This window comes from Limulus polyphemus, unplaced genomic scaffold, assembly GCF_000517525.1.
Source record: "Limulus polyphemus unplaced genomic scaffold, Limulus_polyphemus-2.1.2 Scaffold4275, whole genome shotgun sequence".
NCBI lineage: Eukaryota > Metazoa > Arthropoda > Merostomata > Xiphosura > Limulidae > Limulus > Limulus polyphemus.
Genome location: NW_013669885.1, coordinates 82,105 through 89,023, shown reverse-complemented (window position 1 = coordinate 89,023; position 6,919 = coordinate 82,105). Strand labels below are relative to the sequence as shown.

Here is a 6,919-nt window from a genome sequence, read left to right as displayed (position 1 = left end):
ATACTCGATACAATGAAAGATTAAAGAGTCTCCTACTTCATGTATTTCCTGTGACATCTTTTATATACTCGATATACAATGAAAGATTAAAGAGTCTCCTACTTCATGTATTTCCTGTGACATATTTTATATAATTGATATACAATGAAAGATTAAAGAGTCTCCTACTTCATGTATTTCCTGTGACATCTTTTATACACTCCATATACAATGAAAGATTAAAGAGTCTCCTACTTCATGTATTTCCTGTGACATATTTTATATAATTATTGAAGTAGGAGACTCTTTAATCTTTCATTGTATAGTTTTTGTACTCTGGTGCAAACGGAAGTCCGATTATACGCTTCTCTGGATTTAAGAGTCGGTTTGTTTCTTTTTTTTTTCCAGCTATGGTCCATTTCCAAACTTCGCTCACTGAACAATGCTTTATTGTTACCCTCAACATTATATTATATACTGCTCAAAGTGCTTGCTGTACATACTTCACAAGTTAACCAATGTACACACTGTAAAGATTCTGTTGATTTACCATATAATATAAAGTTAACCGACTTTTTATAAGGACGTTAACAAACCAGAACGTGCATCAAACCCTAAACGGTGCTGTTATCTTACCAAGATTCATTAAAATTTAGCAAATCCAGTTAAGATCATTGTATCGAGTATATAAAAGATATCACAGGAAATACACCGAGACACTAATGTAAGATTGTAAAGAATGTAGAGTGTGTGATATAGAAAGCTTCAGTCGAATCCGTAAGGGATTACAATAGTTATTATAATGGTAAAATATGACGCTAATGTTCTTTAGAAATGATATTTTGTAACACTTCAGTTACCATTTCAAAATATTAAGAACTCGGCTACAGAAAGCTGTGTAATCGCTAGGACGGCAATAATAAAGACAAAAAACACCTTTATTCCAAAAGAGAAATGTATGTGTGTGTGTATGTATGTATGTATGTATTTTATTTGTTGTGGTATAAAATATATTACTTAACGTTGGCTAACGGATACTATATCATATCCTATTAGGTGCTGCAGTTTAGAGATAAATCAGCTAAGCTAAGTTGATGAAAATCTCTTTGCATAACACTATCAATCACGAAGAAGTGAAAATGAGTTTGGATATGTCAAAGAAATTCGCATCAAGCTATTTTCCACACATAAATACGTTTAAAACTCCTTGGATAAAATTACTTATCATCGATCTGGCTGAGCCGACGAAAGCTGATATAACTCTAAACTATAGTTCTCATCTGGTCATGATATGGTACATGTTATCCAATATTAGCAAATACGTTTCATGATACAACAGAGGAAGAAATAAATAAAAAAATAAATTACTGAAAGAAAAACTATTTTCAGAGATGTAACTGTTTATAATGAAATATAAAACAGGTATAGACGAGAACAACTAGTTCACTTCATTCAGGGAATCAGATGTAACTGTTTATAGTGAAATATAAAACAGGTATAGACGAGAACAACTAGTTCACTTCGTTCAGGGAATCAGATGTAACTGTTTATAGTGAAATATAAAACAGGTATAGACGAGAACAACTAGTTCACTTCATTCAGGGAATCAGACGTAACTCTTTTTTTTTACGTATATAGAATTTTTAGTAAAAATACCCATAAGCGAAGTTTTAGTTCACCTGTTCCCCGGTAGTGGCGCTTTCCCACACACAGTTTAATTCGCGGTATCGTAAGTTATATTATATAGAATAGAATAAAGATAGCAGTTCTCTATTATTAAAATAGATTAAAGAAGATAAGTAATAACGTTTCTTTTATCAGATATATTTTTAGATGTAATAATATATAAAGATAACGATATCCACTTTGAATCTAAGTTTATTACTTTTTCTCATAACTGACGCAAATGTAAGTTGCGCAGAAACACGTATTTTCTTTGTATAGAAACTTATAAGGCAAAACAATCTTCTAAATGGTGTAATTTTCATTCGAACATAATCCTAAGTTCAACGCTCTGAAAAAAATAATCATCTTCAAAAATATCAAACTCAATAATCAACAACCATTACCTGAGTAATATCTGATGTCCTTACAAACTTTCCAGACTAATTATTTGTAAGAGACTTTCAGCTCTGCAGACACACACGAAGGAACGTATATGTTTGTGTGCCAACTTTACAGCTTTGTATAAAATTATATGCACATCACCTTGCACTTTTTAATTTTCGTTATTACAGCAATGTCTATAAACAGTAGCAAACATGTTACGAGAACAAACTTTTCCATTTGCTCATATTTTCGTGGATTAAAACTGCTTCATTAATTTTAATGGTGTATGGATTTTGTTTACGTTAACTACAGAGTTCTTGACTTCAGACAAGGGATTTGTAGCATTGACGTTCTGAATATCATGCACGTGCTCTGTTATCGTATCCAAGCAACAGAAGATTTGTTCTGATACATTGTTAGTTTTGAGATAGGGCTAAACGTTAACCATAATAATAATTACATTTTGTATAAACAATGATTAATTCGTTTTTTGTTTTTTTTTGTCCTGAGTTCTATTGCCGAAGCGATTTCTGTCAACTGTTTAATTGTAAGTGTTCGGTAGATAAACTTCATGATTCGATAACAACGTTGCAGGCCGTGTTTTGTTGCTTTCCGTTTCGTACCGTGTTTGTCTTTTGTGCACTGATTTACTCAGTATGGATGCTAGAGACGTACCTGGTTTCTAGAGTAAGTCAAAACATCAGTCTCTGATTCACTGTGATACAAGTTGTGATTTATGATACGGGAAACGTATTTTGATTACATTCATGTTTAATTCCGATTGGAGGCATTTCATATTTCTTTACTTTCTTTAAAATGTGTGGTAGTAATGTTAGTTTTTGTACTAAGCATCTTTTCACTAAAAACTTTAAGTTTTCTCTAACATTTGATGTTATTTATGTTATGAATGCAATAAGATGCCTCATTAATGTTCCTCTGTTCACTGGAGTGGAATGACGTCAGTAATAATTTGGCAGAGTATTCACTTGGTCCTTGTTAATGTGACGGCATTATCCAGTAACAACAGTGAGCTGTTTAGTGTTAAATAGTGGGCTTGAAACTTACGAGCGGGCGAATTGTGTTGATGAAGTATTGGACGCAGAGGAAAGATATCAAACTAGAATTCCATTTTACAAACGTATCATCTAAAAACTTATGCCACACGAATAAACAGGTGTTTCCGTTTACTTTGCCTCGCTTGGTTTCCAAAGATGCACACGAACATAGGTTACTATAATTATGATTTTTAGAGCTGTACATCAGTGTTGGTAGTAAAATATGCCATGCATCAAACAACCGTCTGAAAAGAAATCAAATAAAAGGTTTGATTATCATATAGAACGTTCCATATACTATGATAGATTATGGTGCAATAATACTCAATAAAAAAAAAAAAACTTAGAAGGCTCTAGCATCATGACGTAATAATATAACAACCACCCATTCCTAACTAGTGAACTACACAATGTATGATTCGTAAACCGTTACGTAAACAAATCTACGATAAACTAAATTTAAAATCCACGTTAGATTAACTATCTAGATCATAACACTAACATTCAGAAAGTCACGTGAAAGATAGAGGAGCCTCCTTAGTGACTCAGCGGTAAGTCTTAGAGCTTATAACGTTAAAAATCATGTCTCGATACTCCCGATGGGCGGAACACAGATGACCCATTTTGTTTGCATTTGTGCTTAACACCACCTAAAGAAAGAATAGAGGATTTATATTATGTGGTGAGGCAAGTTTCAATACTGGCATTTTTTCATTGTAAATGACTCACAAAATGAGGAATGCGTATAAAGGCATAACATGGTTGAATAAGTAATAATATACTTGCAATGAACTGTTCTTCCATTGCAGTCTTCATTTGGATATTTTCATGGAGTAATTAAACAAGGTAGTTTTAAATGGAATGACGTTTTGACATCATTTATTTTATATAGTTAAAAATCTATTAATCTATTAAATAAACCAGTCGAAAAAGATACAAGCTCTTAAAGCTGTAAAGTTCTATTGCTTGTCATCTGAGTGACAACTAAGTTTCTTTATTATGAGCTGAAGAAACCTTATTGATGAAATTATAATTCAACGATATTAACTTTTAAAAATATTGGCTTTTAGATTGCACAATTACTTCTGTAACAAATGTTTATAGTCACAGATGTCCAAGTATACAGTTAACAATTACCCTGAACCAGTCATGAGTTTTAGATGTTTTCATAGACCTCGGATCCAAAATAAGCCTTTAACACATGCCATCTCTCAACTTATTATCTTAAATATATTATTAATCTCCTGTACACATTTCGAGATTACTTCTAATTATTGGTACTAAGATATAAAGGTAAAACATTTAGATTTTGTTTACTTTGTTGAATTACTGTAGTAAATCCTAAACCATCGCAATATTTAATCATAAATGTTCATATTCAAGTTTTTTATTTGTTATTAAGCACAAAGCTACACAATGGGCTATCTGTGCTGTGCTCACCACAGGTATCGAAACTCGGTTTTTAGCGTTATAAGCCTTGAGACTTACTGTTGAACCAATGGGGTGAGGGCTCATTTAAAGTATTTCAAATATATTAAGTATGTCATATAGGTGATACATTAATTTTACATAAAAATGTATCCATTTTTATTCGAAGTGAACTTTTAAAAGTTATTTATAGTGTGAATTATAGCCACTTCTAAGAGATAAAGATATAATCAAGACTTAAACAAGTATGAAACAACGCATTGTTCTTTTACCTAGGTAGGATTTAAATCCTTTTATCTTCAGATATTAGTTACGCTTTATAGTAAATTTTGTGTAACTAAAATAAATGCAAGATAATGCCCCTTTATAACATGCAAGTGAAGGTGCGATGGCTTTCGGTTTACACACTAGCCATACAGAAGCGAATAAAAACAAACTTTAATCAATCTCTTACATGATGCATTGCATACACGAACGTGATGGAGTCTTTTCACAATTGTAACTAGATAATATTTCAGTTCTAAACGAAGAACATGTCATATGTAGGTAAATATAAGAGATCCCAGTAGTTTGCAGTATTTTTTTACTTCACTAGTTTCTATCAGTCATAGCTTGAAATTTCGTACAAAGAAATATTTCCTGTAAGTAAAGAATGGCTTATCTACTGCACACAGTTTGCGTCATTGAAATTCAAGACAATTTGCTGGGATAATTGTTGGTTCGTGCCACCAGAGGCCCCACACAACAAGAATAATAGATTTTCTGTAAATCGAAATTAGTGAGCCCATTATTAAAAAAGTATATATGTATCTTGGATAGAAATAGTATTTCATTGTTGAGGTACTTACTGACAAAGAATAGCACAAATGGAAAAGCCGCATCTTTTTATGTCTAGAACAAGACTGAATAGTTCCAGTTGCCTAAGATTTAATGTCATTAAAGGATTTTGCATTAAATAGCAATATAGAAAACATCTAGTTTCGTGCGGTGCAACCTTTTTTATGTTTGTAAGATGTTAAAGATACGTTATTAATACTGTGTTTTATGTTGTTGTTGTTTTTATAAAAATAATTTTTTATCCTTTTCTTACAAATATAACCATAAACGTATGTGTAGACTGCAACACATTAAAACTTTTGTATATTTGTATTGAAACAGGCTCCATTTTTCGAAGTAGCCTTCAGTAACGAATTATTGATAAAATCGATATTAGCCGTCTAAACTTTTCAACAGCGAGAAACTACATAAAACTAGATACACTTCTAACAGTCTGTACTTAGTACCCACATGTGTCCTACAAAATGATTTAGCTATCTATTTCTATTTTCGGCCTCCCAGTGGCACAACGGTATGTCTGCGGACTTACAACGCAAGAAACCGCAAGATAGCCCCTGTTTAGCTATGTGCTTAACTTCAAAAACAAAACAAACAAAAACAATTTCTATTTTTGAAGTTAAGCACAAAGCTACGCAATGGGCTATCTGTGCTCTGACCACCACGGGTATCGAAACCCGGTTTCTTGCCTTGTAAATCCGCAGACATACCGGTGTACCACTAGGAGGCATGATTTAGCTGATAATTAAAATCGATATATAATATATATATATCTTCTACTTCCTTTACTTTTAGATTGCTTTAAGTAATAAATGAAAACTTCAATTTCTATATGGATTTATGCCTTTTTTCTCAAATCTCTTAAATGTAGACTATTTTTGTATGAGCCTATACAGAGACAAGTGGTATACAGTCTTAAAATGATTTGGATGTACTTTAAAAATCAATTTTTGGATGATCCGTTTTTTTAATACAGTCTTAAATTATGTAGTCGAAATTAAGATGATTACCTTACATAAGACAATATGTTTTTTTTAAAAAAAAGCTCTTACCAATTAAGCTAAATATCAAACTTGCAACTGACATTAAATATTCAATAGATTAAACTTTTACATATAAAATATAGTTGGTACCAAAATATACCGAAAGAAACGTATAAATGAAGCTCAGTTAAATGGTGGTAAATAAGAGTTAATAATAACATTGAACTTTTAATTATTGTAGGAGCCATCTATCGTTTCCCTGTGGGTCAGCGATAAGCTTATGGATTTACGGCGCTAAAACCTGGAGTTCGATTCCCCGCAGTGGACAAAGCGCAGATAGCCCAAACAAACAATTCAATCCAGTATTAGTCCTAGAACTAAACGGAGTTCATATTGACCCCTACTGCGTTTGGAACATATTTTCTAAATTATTTATGCATCAAATTGTGGGTACATGATTTTGTTGGTTACCGGATCCTTAATAACATATACACCTGGAAAAAAGTTAAGCACCCCTGTGTTTTTTTCAAGTGATTCAGATTCGACGTTCTTGTGACTGATTATAAATTACCATTCAATCTAAACGTGTTT

At 32.2% G+C, this 6,919-nt stretch overlaps 1 protein-coding gene across 1 annotated transcript in view; it reads left to right on the top strand.

The window, feature by feature from the left end:
• The window catches only part of LOC106470894 (fasciclin-2-like), a 17,441-nt gene that overhangs the window by 6,836 nt on the left and 3,686 nt on the right, over positions 1-6,919 (top strand). The gene's annotated exons all lie outside the window — the stretch shown is intronic.